General features: G+C 39.4%; 1 long non-coding RNA gene and 1 pseudogene across 3 annotated transcripts in view; one reads left to right on the forward strand and one right to left on the reverse strand.

The window, feature by feature from the left end:
• Positions 1-14,678, forward strand: part of LOC113176717 (uncharacterized) — a 79,785-nt gene that overhangs the window by 30,216 nt on the left and 34,891 nt on the right. The window lies entirely within an intron of this gene.
• Positions 1,689-4,333, reverse strand: LOC144253602 (membrane-bound glycerophospholipid O-acyltransferase 1-like; annotated as a pseudogene).

Below are 14,678 nucleotides of genomic sequence, written 5' to 3' on the forward strand. Positions count from 1 at the left end.
ATTAATCTAGGATTTGTGATTGTTATAGGCAAAGAAGAATATTGACCTGAAATATGCCAGTTCTGATTATTATTAGCACCTCACTGTTACTGTTCTTATATTGTTTTCATGGTATTTCACTGAAGTTACCAAGGTTTTGTTTTTTTTAATAACAATTAAAACAAAATCTCTCAAAATGTCAATGCAAAGAAAAAGGAGTCAGAACATAAAAAAAATTTTCAATAAGTTGACAATGTGTATTTTTTTGTTCACTTCTAAGAGAAGTTTAATCTTATTTATACCCACATGCATATTATCATTAGCATTAGCATTTTTCACATGACTTAATACCATGTTTCCTTCTCCCACATGGAATATTACCCAACAGAAGTCCCCAAAAGGAACCACCGTATATTTATTACAACGAGAGAAAAGAAAACTGTATTTCAATTTCTGCTTTCCAATATGATGGTTTAACTAAAACAAAACAGAATTTAATCAAATATGAAATAAAAAAATGAAAATCAGTTTATGCATACATCATGACCATGATCAGTAACACCGTCATAAAATGAGGGGAGAAAAGAGAGAAGCATCTGATTCTTCTTATGAAACTTCTATATGACTTCAAATTTTATTTCAAAAAGATTATTTCTTTAGAAGGCATTCTCCTGCCTGTGATGGTATGAATATTGGGTGTCTTCTCAGGCCATCCCTGGGCAAGCAGATGAAAGCAAGTGTATGTGAAATGTTAAAGGTACCCCTCCCAGGGTCCTGGTGTATACACACACAGGAGACGTTTTGATTTCTAATCTTGGCTCAGTTAAGAAAGAACAAAAGGGAAGAGTTACATTCCTTGGGTGGGGAGATGCAGCCTATTTGAGGACATATCAGTCCATTCAAGTACTCAGGCTGAGTCCTCCTAGCTTGCAGAGTTTTCAGTACCCTGAAAATCTCCCTCCAAGATTCCTCTCCTCCATGGTCTTCTGAGTGTAGTTATTGTATCCACAAACAAATAATGTCACACATCAGAGGATTTGGAGCTTCCCAAGGAACAACCAGGTCTGGTTATGTTTAGATTTAAGACATCTATGACAGATCTTCTCAGCAACCACTTTCTGACCTTGGGAGCCAATTATGCCTGAATTCCCAGCATCCAGATTTCAGTGGATGGAAATCATATCAAAAAAGCAAAGTCCCAGAAGCTATAGAGGAAAAAAGAAAACAAAGATGAGGGTGGATCTCCTAAAAATCAAAGGAAGATCAGTAGAGGAAAGGGACCAAGGGGTGGGAGGTAGGGAGAGTAGGGGTAAATGCTGGGGAATGATATTGGCCAAAATTATATTGTTATATTGTGTGTATGTATGAATATGTAAAAATCCCATCAATATGTACAACTATAATGAACCAATAAAAACCTGAGAGGAAAAATAAAACAAAGACCTAGCAGCCTAATTGGACCATCTCTAAAGCTCTGGCACATTCTCCATATCTCTACACCACTAAAAGATCCTGTAAAGTATTAAAAGAAATTAATTTGACATGGCCAGTTTATCTGTACAAAAAATCTTGCTTTATAAAAATACTCTCTGAAGTAAAAAAAAAAATCATGTAAACACTGCCTCCAACTCACTGGGAAAAACTTCAAGCCTTTTTGTCTCATATTTCCAATAGTTCAAAATTTTAATTGTTCAGCTTTCTTGAAGGTATCAATCTGTTTTCTTCTTATTAACAGAATTCAGTCTACAACTGCCTTTAAATATGACCTTGTGGTTTGATTGACAGAAAAATATTATCAGAAGATTTATGATGTGCAAGAAAAAGTACATTGACTTGTATAAAGTGATGGTTGGTTTCAACTGCCAACATAACTAAGGGTGCCACTGTGTAAGAGACAGCCAGCTGAGTGGCAGCCCCAGTAATTAAGTCATGGTTTTAATCAGCTTTCTTGCTGCTGTAACTAAAAGACCTGACAAGAACAATTTAAGAGAAGGAAAAGTTTATTTTGGGCTCACTGTTCCAAGGTCTCAATCTATAGTCTTAGCTACATTCCTTGAGCTTTGGGGAGAGGCAAAACATCATGGCGGAAGAGTGTGGTAGAGGGAAGCTAACATGATGATCAGGAAGGAGAGAGAGGGAGAGGGAGAGGGAGAGGGAGAGGGAGAGGGAGAGGGAGAGGGAGAGGGAGAGGGAGAGGGAGAGGGAGAGGGAGAGAGAGAGAGAGAGAGAGAGAGAGAGAGAGAGATAGAGATAGAGATACTGACTCTGATTCTACTTACCAGATACAAAATATATACCCCCCAAGCATGCCCCCAATGATCCCTCTTCCAGTCATCCCAGCATGCCATCAGTTACCACTCAGTTAATCTCCATCAGGGAATTAAGTCACTGATTGGTTATGGCTCTCATAACCCAATCACTTCATCTATGAATGTTGTTGCATTGTCTCACGCATGAACTTTTGGGGGACACCTAATATCTAAATCATAACAGTTATAAACAACCTTGAGAATGTTTGAAGAAAAGATGCAATATTTGTAGTTGTTTCTTACCCCCTAGCTGCTAATATTATACATGCAATACCTATCTTTATAGCAGCACAATTCACAATACACAAACTATGAACCAGCCCAGCTGTCCATGAACACATGGATAAAGAAAGTGTGAGATACACACACACACACACACACACACACACACAAACACACACACACAAATAGAGTTTTATTCAGCCATAAAGACAAGTGAAATTATAAGACTTAGAGGTGGTGTTTACATGATTTTTTTTACTTCAGGGAGTATTTTTATAAAGGAAGACTTATAATTTGCAGGAAAATGAATAGAACTAGAGACCATGAGGTTAAGTGAAATAAGTCAAACTCAGAATATCAAGGAATGAATGTTTTCTCTCACATGTGGAAGCTAGAGAGGAAAAAGGAAAAGAAAGGTGGGGGTGGATCTCATGAAAATCAAAGGGTGTTCAGTAGAGGAAAGGGACCAAGGGGTGGGAAGTGGGGTGGGAAGTGGGAAATGCTGGGGAGCAATACTGGCCAAATTATATTGTTATATTGTGTGCATGAATGAATATGCAACAACAAATTCCACCACTATGTACAAGTATAGTGCACAGCTAAAAATAAGGTAGAAAAAAATGTAAAGTAGAATAAAGGATAGACACCATGCCACAGGTAGAATAAAGGTGAGCATCGTAGGGTACCATGGAACCCACTCATAACATATGTACTTTAGCCAAGACACTGTTTGAATATTTCAATTCTTTAAGTACATTTTGAAACTCATGGCTGTCTCAGTTCTCCAGATGTTCAGGTATAGAAAGTAGATCCCATTAGAACTTTTGATTCTTATCTACTCCACTGAAGCCAGAGCCAGAGTTGTTCACTGCATCAGCCAGTGTTCATGCAAAAAAATACTTGGGCTTTGAGGTGTGCACAATGACATATAAGTAGCAGAGTTGAGTCAGAAAGTGTGCTTTATGGACAAACCAGTCATCAGCAAGGCAATTAACAACTGGGAAGGACTTCATGAGTGTCAGGAAAGATGGTGGAATGAGATGGACATCTTTACCCTAGGTCCATGTATGACTGCACATATGGTACGATGCTACGTTGTGTACAACCGGAGAAATGAAAAGTTGTGCTTCAATTGCATACAATGAACCAAAACACATTCTGCTGTTATACATACCCAATTAAAATAAATAAATTAAAAAGAGTCAGTTACAATAGGTCAGTAAAACAGAACAGAGGTTCTTTAGAATCACATATAAAGGGACAATTGATTTTCAAGAAAGGTACAAAGGTAACCTAAAACCTCCACCAGAAGACTTGTAGAACTCAGATTGAATTTCGCAAAGTAGCAGGACATAAGATTAGCAGTCATAAATCAACCATATTCCTATATTCTGATATTCCTATCTGCTGAAAAAGAAATTAGGAAAACTATCCCATTCATAGTAGCCTTAAAAATACTTGGGAATCAATCTTACAAAAGAGGTGAAGGATCTCTAAAATGGAAATTATGGAACACTATAGAGGAAAATTAAAGAAGACCTTGGAAGATGGAAAGATCTCCCATGTTTTTGAATAGGCAGAATTAACATAATCAAAATGGCCATACTACCAAAAGCACTATACAGATTTAATGCAATTCCTTTAAAAATTCCAATTATATTCTTCATAGAGCTAGAAAAAGCAGTTTTGAAATTAATTTGGAAAACTAACAAGAGACTTAGAATAGCCAAAGCAATCCTTAGTCAGAAAAGTGAAGCAGGAGGCATCAAAATACCAGAGCTAGAATAACAAAACCAGAATAGTAGTGGCACCAAAACAGGCATGATCACCAATGGAATAGAAAAGAGGACACAGAGACAAACCCACATAAATAGTTATCTCATACAAAAGTGCCAAAAACATATACTGGAAAAAATACACCCTCTTTAATAAAATGGTCCTGGGAAAAACTAGAAATTCATATGTAACAGAACGAAATTGAACCCCTATCTCTCGTCCTGCACAAAACTCAAAGTGGATCAAAGATCTAAGAAGTAGACCAGAAACCCTGCAACTTCAAGAAGAAAATCTAGGCCCAACTCTCCAACATGTTGGTATAGGAACTGACTTACTTAATAAGACTCCTAAAGCACAAGAAATAAAAAATCATTAAGTGGGATGGCATCAAATTAAAAACCTCTGCACAGCAAAGAAAATGAGAGGATGAAGGGAGAGACTACAGAATGGGAGATTTTTGGCCACCTCCTTCTCAAGGTATTAATGCCCAGAATACACAAAGAACTCAAAAAACCTTAACACCAAAACCCAAATAATCCAATCAATAAATGAGAAAAGGAATTAGACCCTTCTCAAAAGAAGAAATACAAGTGGTCAGCAAATACCACTTGAAAAAATTCAATATCTCTAGCAGTTAGGGAAATGCAAATCAAAACTACTCTGAGATTTCATCTCACTCCAGTCAGAATGACAATCATCAAGAATGCAAATAATAATTGGGCTGGGGTTGTGGCTTAATGATAGAGCATTTGCTTACCATGTGTGAGGCACTGAGTTTGATCTTTAGCACCACATAAAAATAAATAAATAAAATAAAGGTATTGTGTCCATCTACAACTAACAAAATATTTTAGAAAAGAATACAAATAATAATAAATGTTAGTGAGGATTTGGGGGAAAAAGGTTGATGTTAGGAGGCCATCTTGAAGGAGAAAGGTTCTGGGATAGGAGTTATGGGAGATGAGAAATGGGAGGTACTGAAGCTCTGACTAAATGATTAGGGGCTTTATTCTCATTAGGTGGAATCCCCAAATTTGGGTCTGAATCTAAAGGGAGGAAGAGAATCAGCAAGAAGAGACAAAGAGAGTTAGGGAGTATGTGTATTATTCTCCTATCATCATTTGGTGTGGTGGAAGGTAGAGGGTCAGACATGACTGGGAGCCCAGCAGCCTAGAGTCTTTCAAGTCAGTTGTGGTAGAAATTGCTGGGAATTGTGAAGTGTAAGTGGGTAGGGGCAGGGAGTCTGTGGTGCCTGCAGCAGGTGGGGAAAATGAGAGGCAGGATTAGTTGTCTTGTAGTCTGCTGTGGTCTGTTTTACCCTCCAAGGCCTCCATTTTAACTTCCAATATTTTGCTCTTCTTTTGACACTGAATGTTATTAGCAGAGTTCCTAATTCTTCCTCAGGAAGGTTAGAAGTTTGGAACAGCTCACCTAGACCCCACAGATGTGGCATTAGCAGAAGTAATGGAAGCCATACCATCATTGGCATGGACAATTTCTTCTGCAGGGCTTGTGACTAGCAGCTGTGGGTAGGGCTTGTGACTAGCAGCTGTGGGTAAAGAACAGATCCCTGATGTACTAGATGAAGACTTTTCACCCTGCCTATCCTTCCTTGACCCTTGGAGCTTGGTGAGCTAGGCAGATGATCTGTATTCAGGACTTCTTTGACCAACTTCTCTGGCATCACAGGGCAGTCTGGGGTTGGGTCAGAGAGCACTGTTTTATATGCTTCAGGTTGTCTCAGAGTCAGGACATATCCATCAGGGCTGTGTGAGTTGGGGGACATCATGGCCACAGAGAAGCTGCTTATGGAAGACACAGAGTCTATGGGATCACCTCACTGGGATGAGGTAGATTGGGATTTTACTAATTCCCCATTGCTTGGAGTCCCCTTTCCTTATTATCCTACAGGTTTCTCTCTTCCTGATCTTCCTCTTATTCCTTTGCCATCCACTTTTTCTTTCTTTCCTCCTCCTCCTCCTCCTCCTCCTCCTCCTCCTCCTCCTCCTCCTCCTCCTCCTCCTCCTCCTCCTCCTCCTCCTCCTCCTCCTCCTCCTCCTCCTCTTCTTCTTCTTCTTCTTCTTCTTCTTCTTCTTCTTCTTCTTCTCTCTCTCTCTCTCTCTCTCTCTCTCTCTCTCTCCCCTTCCTTAGTCTTCTCTAGAGCTCTCAACTGTGTTTTCTCTGGGAACTGAATATCATGGATCCACTTTCTGGTCTACTTGTCAGGTAGTGCAGGCAGAGAGTAGTAGTATCAGTCTGCTTATTACTCTGTATTCAAAACCTATGATAAAACAATGGAGTAAGATCTAGGAGATGAGGGTCTTGTCCCTCATCTACCACAAAAAGATTGTGTCTCCTTGGGAATGTCCTAATTTTCCCAGAGTCCATTTCCTTTTCTTTTTTTTGACAGAGTCATAGTAGACAACTCAAAATAATATCTATGGATTCATCTTGATGTGACTGTAGCCATCTAAAGTTATAGCCACCTCTGACGGTCCCAGAGTAAACTCTAGTCTGGTTTTCCTACATGATTTTCCAACATAGTACAAATAGACAAAACTATTAGAATGACATATGGAACTTTACAACAGGACTCTTGAGCCAGGAACATGCCTGACTTGGGTATTAGCTTATTCTAAAATAGGTACATTTTGGTGAGGATGAAGCCATTTTTATCCTGACCAATATATACACTCTTCCTTCTCAACCAAATGCAGGGATCCATTTAGTCTTGCTGTTGCATAGAATCACATTTCTTTCAGTAAGCTCCCAATAGATTGTATTCTGTGCAAATATAAAACTGGCTGCCTCTCTTTCTTTTAGTGTCATGGCACCTTCAGCTTGGTTCTTGTACACTGGGGATGGGTTGTTCCAGAACAACATCCAGATCTGTTGCAGTGATACTTTAGATATCATTGGTATTCTAAAACAAATTAAGACAATTACTTTTGAAGTTGTACAACCTCTGTACCTATTTTTTAGGGTGTCCTCATTTTATAGGTAACAAGATGAACACACACAGCATGAGATGACTTGATCAGAGGCTCAAAAGTAGATGGAAATAAAACAAAAATACCCTTTTCTTCTTCAGTTCACTTAGCTAACACAGTCTGGAGAATATTGAGCTGGGACATAGATTATAATTTTGTGTAGTTCTCCCCCCTACACACCCTTTTTTTGGAAATGGGGTCTAGTTATGTTTCACAGGTTGACTTTGAACTCCTGGGCTCAAGTGATCCTCTTGCCTCAGCCTCCTGAGCAGCTGGGACTAAAGGTGTATATCACCATGCTCAGCTCTATAATGTATCATAAAGGAAGCAATTTTTATAGGACCTTCAAATAGTATCAAGAAGTATCTTGTGAAATTTACAGCTCCATTTTCATGTTGTTCCAGTTGTATGTCTGCCAGATAATCATCTGAACTTATGGATGCCTCTCTGAATTAAAATTCTGAAATGAAGATTATCAATGGTACTACTCATGCAGGGGACCTATAGAAGAGGAGTTTGAGAAGGAAAAGGAGAGCATTAAAAATGAAGCATCTTTATCTGAAGTCCATAATTGTCTGAAAATTCATTCTATTTTATCTGTTATATTAGTTTTTGGTTCAGGAGGTTTTTGGGTTTGTTTTTTTTTTTTTTTGCTTTGCTTTCTCTGATCTTTTCCATCGCATACCATTCATCCATAGTCTATGATACAATTGATGGTTTAAACCCTGGAACATAAGAGATACAGAATCAGAAAGAAAAAAATAATATATATATATTGCCCTGAAGCTTCTCATGAAAACATAAAATGATTTTCAGCCTCAATTTTTCAGTTTCTTTGATTCATACGGATTCAATTTTCATATTGAGAATAGTGCATTTGTGATTTGGTTTCAAGTAAGATGTAAACACACATTATTCTCTTTCCATATCAATTCAGATAAAAAGAAAATCTGCCCAGAATGCATGAAACAGCTGTGTGTAATTTGAAATGTAAATCATAGAAGGGAAGGTAGGAGGGCTGGGGAGCACTTGCCTAGGATGCATGAAGTCCTGGGTTCAATCCCCAGAACTTTAGGAAGAAGAAGGAGAAGGTGAAGGAGAAGGAGAAGGAGAAGGGGAAGGGGAAGGGGGAGGGGAAGGGGAAGGGGAAGGGGAAGGGGAAGGAGAAGGAGAAGGAGGGGGAGGGAGAGGGAGAGAGGGGAGGGGAGCACAGGTAGGAAGACAGGGGTTTTAAGTGTCTCTGATTCAGAGGTGAATTTTCTGTTTCTTCTTTGGTCTCCCCTGTTGGGGACTCCACACAGCCCTGGGATTGAGAAGGGCTCCACAGGAGACAGGAAAATTTCCTTGCTCAGGGTTGCATCATGAGAAAGGTGACTCCTGACGCTCAAAGTAGGATTGAGAAAATGTGTTTCCCTTTCCTTTTGTTGTTTTCTACAATCCATTTTAAACACACCAGACTCTAGAACACTCTCTAGCACTGACAACAGTCACAGTGGAGGTAGGAAGGACCTTATTTTTTGGATGTAGGAGCATATTGTCAAAAGGATGGCACAAAAATTCCCTTTCCCCTCTGTGTCTTTCTGGTACTCCCCTGGTACTTACATGTGCCTAGGAACAGGTGTGCATAGCAAGAAATGTACCCATTTTTTTTGACCAGAGGGGAAAAAAGTAGAACACCAGAGGAAGAAAGAACCAAGGAGATTGTATAGAGGGATGTGATTGGGAAAGCAATGTCCCCCAGATTACCTTTAACTTTCTGCATTTACCTCCGTACTGCACACATATTATTCTGATACTAAAAAAGATAGGAAAACTAAAAATAGGGTTAAGGGATAGATCACTGACCAGTTCTCAGATGGGAAACTGCATGATACATAGGACAGATGTCGCTAGAACTGAGAAGCTTTTGTTAATTAAATAGGCATAGAAACCATCATCCACTCATGGCAGGCTTGAATTTGCATCCTGAATTTGATTTGGTAGATTGTCTGTTAAGACATAACTATGCAAACAGAATTTTAAATAAGATGCAGAATTTTATAAAATAATATTGCATAAGTCCAGGACAGAATCCAAAAATATGGACATACAGAGGATCCAGAAAATCTGACTGTGAAAGACAGTCAGAAGATGACAGAGGTGTTGGATCTCTCTGACAAAGCTTTCAGGGCAGCAATTATAAAAATCATCCCAGAAATAAGGACAAACTCTGTTGAAGTGTATTGAAAGCTAGAAATTATATTAAGGAAATGAAAGCTTAAAGGAGAACTGAGTAGAATGATAAATGAAAACTCTCCAAGGAGGCATGGACTGAAGATTGGACATGAGTGGCAGATGAGTGGTCTTGCAATATAAACGAGTCAAGGTTAATAAATAAGGAAGGGAAAGACAAATGAGGAAAAAAAGAATCCTCTTCAAAACAGAGGAAAATTATCACTACCATGTGGGATAATCATATGACCTATTATATACACAGTGAGTGCCCTCAAGGAGAAGACACGTCGGTAGAAATAACAGCAAGATCTTTAGTTTGTTAAGGACAAATAAATCTGTAGATTCAAAAAGCTCAAGGAATGTCAGCAAAGGCATATGGAGAGAACCACATAAAGGCTCATCAAATGCAAAGCTTGATGAAAACCTCTAGCATCCTATTGTGCTTCAGCAATTATTCAATGACTAATAAAATGTTAGCTACAGAAATTTGTTCCCTGAAGATTCTATCAGAAAATTTCTTTTTCTTTCTCATTCTGCCCCACTGTCCACAACACAAACCCCAGTCTCAAGACACCATCTCATTCTTCCACAGGGGAGCTGAATTCTGGTGATGGAATCAGAAGTGACTTATTTATTCATGGCCCAAAAAACTACAGGAAAGATGCACCTAGGGGCATTCATTTATTATGTTGACTGAATGGGTGTGAATACATACCTATATATTGCTCATTCCTGAATCCCCACTCAAACTGGATAATTCAGTTTAAGTAAATTTTAAGCATTTAAAAAACATTCACAAACAAGGATTCCAGGAACAGAAGAATGGAGAGCCACACAGATTTGAAGCTGGGATCAGATTGACAGGTGGTAATGTACTTAGATCTGAGAAAGCCAAATTTTCAGTGTGCAGTCAGAGCCATCCTGAGATGTCTGCAATTCTCAGTGTCTGTGGGTTGGAGATGGGTGTGTGGAAAATGGAAAACAGAACAAGTGGAGATGATTGAGAAGCAAATTGGTCTCCATACTTCCCTGTCCATGGCTCTACCCTTCTTTATTCTCTACAGAAGGTAAAGCACAGATCTGTGTAAGGGGGAGTCCAGGCAGAGCTGGCACTGAAGTATCAGAAGGAGAACTGTGGTGAGCCGTTTCTGTGTACTGTGGCCGCCATTACAAGATGGCGCTGGCTCCGCTGTAGTCTGTGACAAACAACTCCTTATCAGAATGAGTTGGCATGCTGTGACTTGGCACCCTATGAGAAAAGTCCACGTGGCAGTTGTGCATTGGGGCTTTATGTGCTTTATCAAGGCTGGGGCACTCGGGTGAGGTAGTAGTAGTAGTAGTAGTAGTAGTAGGAGTAGGAGTAGTAGTAAGAGTAGCAGTAGGAGTAGCAGTAGAAGTAGTGGCAATAGGAGTAGCAATAGAAGCTAAAAGACATGTCAAAACAAAGGCCTGAATAAACTGCTGAAAGAAGATTCCTGAGTTGCGTCTTCCTTGCGGGCAAGGGGTCGCGACAGAGAACCCTATTTCAGAGCCTTCCGTCAGGGGAAGCTGACTTGCCAAGGCATTGTCAGCAGGAATATCTTATAATCCTGAGAATATAATGCCCAGGTGAGATCCAGATTCTTGACTGTACTTCCTCATTTCTGCTACTCTTGCCTGGAAGTTTCCTATTTTCCCTTTATGCCCAAATCCCCATCATCCAGAATTTTCATCTACCTTCTTCCCATCAAGGGAACTGTTCTCAGACCTACTTGCAGAGACCTTGCTGGGTTAAGGAGCAGAGAATATGGGGAACATGATCCCTTCTGACAAGATTCCTGCAGGATTCCTATTATCTGGTATACAACTCAGAAAACTTTGGTGACCGGCCAAGAAAAGACCTTATCTTTTTCCAGATTCTTGCCTGCTTGGGATTAAGAGATATAGGAAGGGCTGAGGATGTGGCTCAAGCGGTAGCGTGCTCACCTGGCACGCGTGCGGCCTGGGTTTGATCCTCAGCACCACATACAAACAAAGATGTTGTGTCTGCCGAAAACTAAAAAAATAAATATTAAAAAATTCTCTCTCTCTCTCCCCCTCTCTCACTCTGTCTTTAAAAAAAAAAGAGATATAGGAATATATGGCCATGTTTGCCATTATACCTATTCATTGGATTGTAAATACTTATTTCATGATGGATCAAGACACAATAACAAAATTAAAAAATTAAAGTGAAATGTACCTAAATTATTTTCCTTAATGATAAAGAACAGGGACTCAGAATAAAAGTAAAAGGAGAGCTGGGGTTGTGGCTTAGTGGTAGAGAGCTTGCCTGACATGTGTGAGGCACTGGGTTCGATTCTCAGCACCACATATAAATAAATGAATAAAATAAAGCTCTAATCCCTGGCTGTTACAGAAACTCTGATGTCCTGGGAAACCTGATTTTATCCCCACCACAATCATCACTAGAGAGGTTGCTCTACTCAAAGTGTAGTCTTCCACCTAGCTACTTAAGCATCATTGGGGAGCATGTAAATTCTCATGTCCCATCCCACCTACTGAATCAAACTCTCTGGGAGTAGAACTCAACAATCTGTTTTTAAATAAGATTCCAAGGTGATTCTTATGGGCATTAAAGATCAAAAATATTAAATTGCATAAAGCATTCTACTGTCATATATAACTAATTAAAACAAATAAAAAACTTAAAAAATAAAGGTCTGTCAACAACTAAAAAACTTTTAAAAAGAAAAAATAAATAAATGTGAAATAGATATAATTTTCTTTAAAAAAATAGAGTGAAAGGAGCACCTTTGTGAGTTTTCTTGTAGATGATGGAAAAAAAGTTTTGCAGAATATAAGAATAAAGAAATGGGAAACACAAAGATGGAGCCAGTGAAAAGACACTGTCATTCTCACACTGCTCTGATTAGGCTGAGGTCAAAGCCTGTTTGAACCCTCATGTTTGCCCCTCTACCAGCCCAGAAAGCAGGTGGCAATGAAAGAAAGATACCCTTGAAAGTGGAATCCTGGGTGGTTCAAATAATGAAACAAGAATGTAGCCTTGGCTTTTTGCTGAGGAATTCTCTAAAGAGAATGGAAATTGCCTTCAGTGCTGATCCCTGATGATATTGATACATAAAACACTGGCAGGTATTTTGAAATATGAAAACTTCAAACATTTTAAATTATCTTAGTTGAATGTAACCATTTTCTCATGTTTTTAAAAAATTAATAAAAATATGTATAATTATTTGAGAAAGCACAGGGAAATGTTTATAAATTTTGAGTCTCAACTTACACAAAATGCAATGTGTCATGGTAGTGCCAGAAATGTTATATAGAAGTGAACATGAAGATTTAAATCATGGCTATTTTATTGCTAACACTGCAAAGTTCTGGCAAGCTGGTAAATGTTGATCATTGTTCTGAGTCCTCTGAGGCCCATACCAGGTAATAAAAGAACTCCTGAAGATAAAATTGGATGTATACACACACACACACACACACACACACACACACACACACACACTTATGTATCTAATGATGGTGTTAAACTTAGAATGGTTTTCTTTAGGAGTTTTTTACTTTATTATGGTGCAAAAGCAGTACATATTCAGCAGAAACCGTACTTAAGTTTGGAATTTTGCTAGCAAGATGTGACTTGAAACTCTCTTGTGATGCTGGGAAGTGGAGCTCTCTGTCAGCCCAGCAATCATGAGAGTAAACACCTAATACTCTATACTGTACTGTGTCGAAGCTATAATGCTCAGTAAGCTATGTATTTGGATGCATTAGCACTTATATGTTCAAATTCTGATGGGTTTATCAGAACACAACCCCACTGTAGGATTCAAAATGGCAAATTAGAGAAAGTCACTTTCCTGGTTGCTCCATGGTATGAAACCAAGAAATCAGACCTGCAGCTTCTCTGCAAGGTGAGAAGGAGAGACTTTACTGGGGATTAATTCTGGACATTCAAAGCAGATTGGGGATACAGGAGAATGGATATAACAGAATAAAGAAGAAATCCCCAGTGCCGCCAAATTCCTCCCTGTGCAAAAATAGTGGAGGGATATATTAAATAAAGGAATCTGCATTTTAAGGAGGTCTGAGGCATTCCTGGTAATGGAGAGATCAGAGATCAAAGACTAATCTGAAAGGTGTATGCACAATAGACTGCCCAACTAACCTAAAGGGTGTCCTGCACAATGTCTCTCTTTAAAAATTTTTTTTTGTTGTTGTATATGGACAGAATGCCTTTATTTTATTTGTTTATTTTTATGTGATACTGAGGATTGAACACAGTGCCTCACACATCTAGGCAAGTGCTCTGCCACTGAGCCACAACCCTAGCCCCACAAAATCTCTTTATCCTGGCTGCTGGGGAGAACAGAGGAAGAAACCATTTTGCAATTGCAGTGCAGGGGGCTAACAGATGGGGGAACCAAATCCTGGCAACTGTGCCTATCTTGAAATAGAGTGTGCCCACGTGACCAGGAGAAGATCAAACATGGTGAGGGGTTTTTACAGGGGAATACTCATGGGGGAAACCTATTTGGTTTCCCATACCCTCTACTCTGGCTGCTTGAAAGATGGTTTGGGAAAGATGCCCCTGACCAGGAATTCAAAAGGGCTGGTGTCTCGAGGGGCAATTTTTTTGTGATGCATGCAGTAGAGGGTGAGAAATAAAGAATGTCCACACACTTCTGCCCCTTTCAATGCTTTATTCACTCAAGTTGCTCAATACAATTTCACTCTATAGGTTCCTAATCAAGAAAACAACAATCCTTAATGCTAGGCACTGCAATAGACATAATCAATTCACAGCAAACAATTCTAGATTAATTCTAAGCACTGCAAACTTACTTAATCATGAAAGGCTAATGACAGACATTCCCTCTGCATGCTAAGTTCAAAAGTCTTAAGCCTTACGTCCAGCAAATTCACACTCACTCAGACAGCGGTGATCAGGTCCGGAACCAAGGCAGGCTTCTCCTGGCGTGGAGTGGACAAAAGGTTGGAGAGAGGGTTGTATGGAGAAGTTGTGGCTCTCACCAGGGTCTGATAAGGTGGTAGAGTTTGAGGGGACTGAGAATCACATAAAGGATCAGGAAAATGATGAGAAGTGATGGGATGTCAGTTCAGGCCCTCGGGCTCCAGCGCATCCTTGTTTCGGCTGGCTGAATCCCTATTCATTAGCTCT

The sequence above is a fragment of the Urocitellus parryii genome, chromosome 3 (genome assembly GCF_045843805.1).
Source record: "Urocitellus parryii isolate mUroPar1 chromosome 3, mUroPar1.hap1, whole genome shotgun sequence".
Taxonomy (NCBI): Eukaryota; Metazoa; Chordata; class Mammalia; order Rodentia; family Sciuridae; genus Urocitellus; species Urocitellus parryii.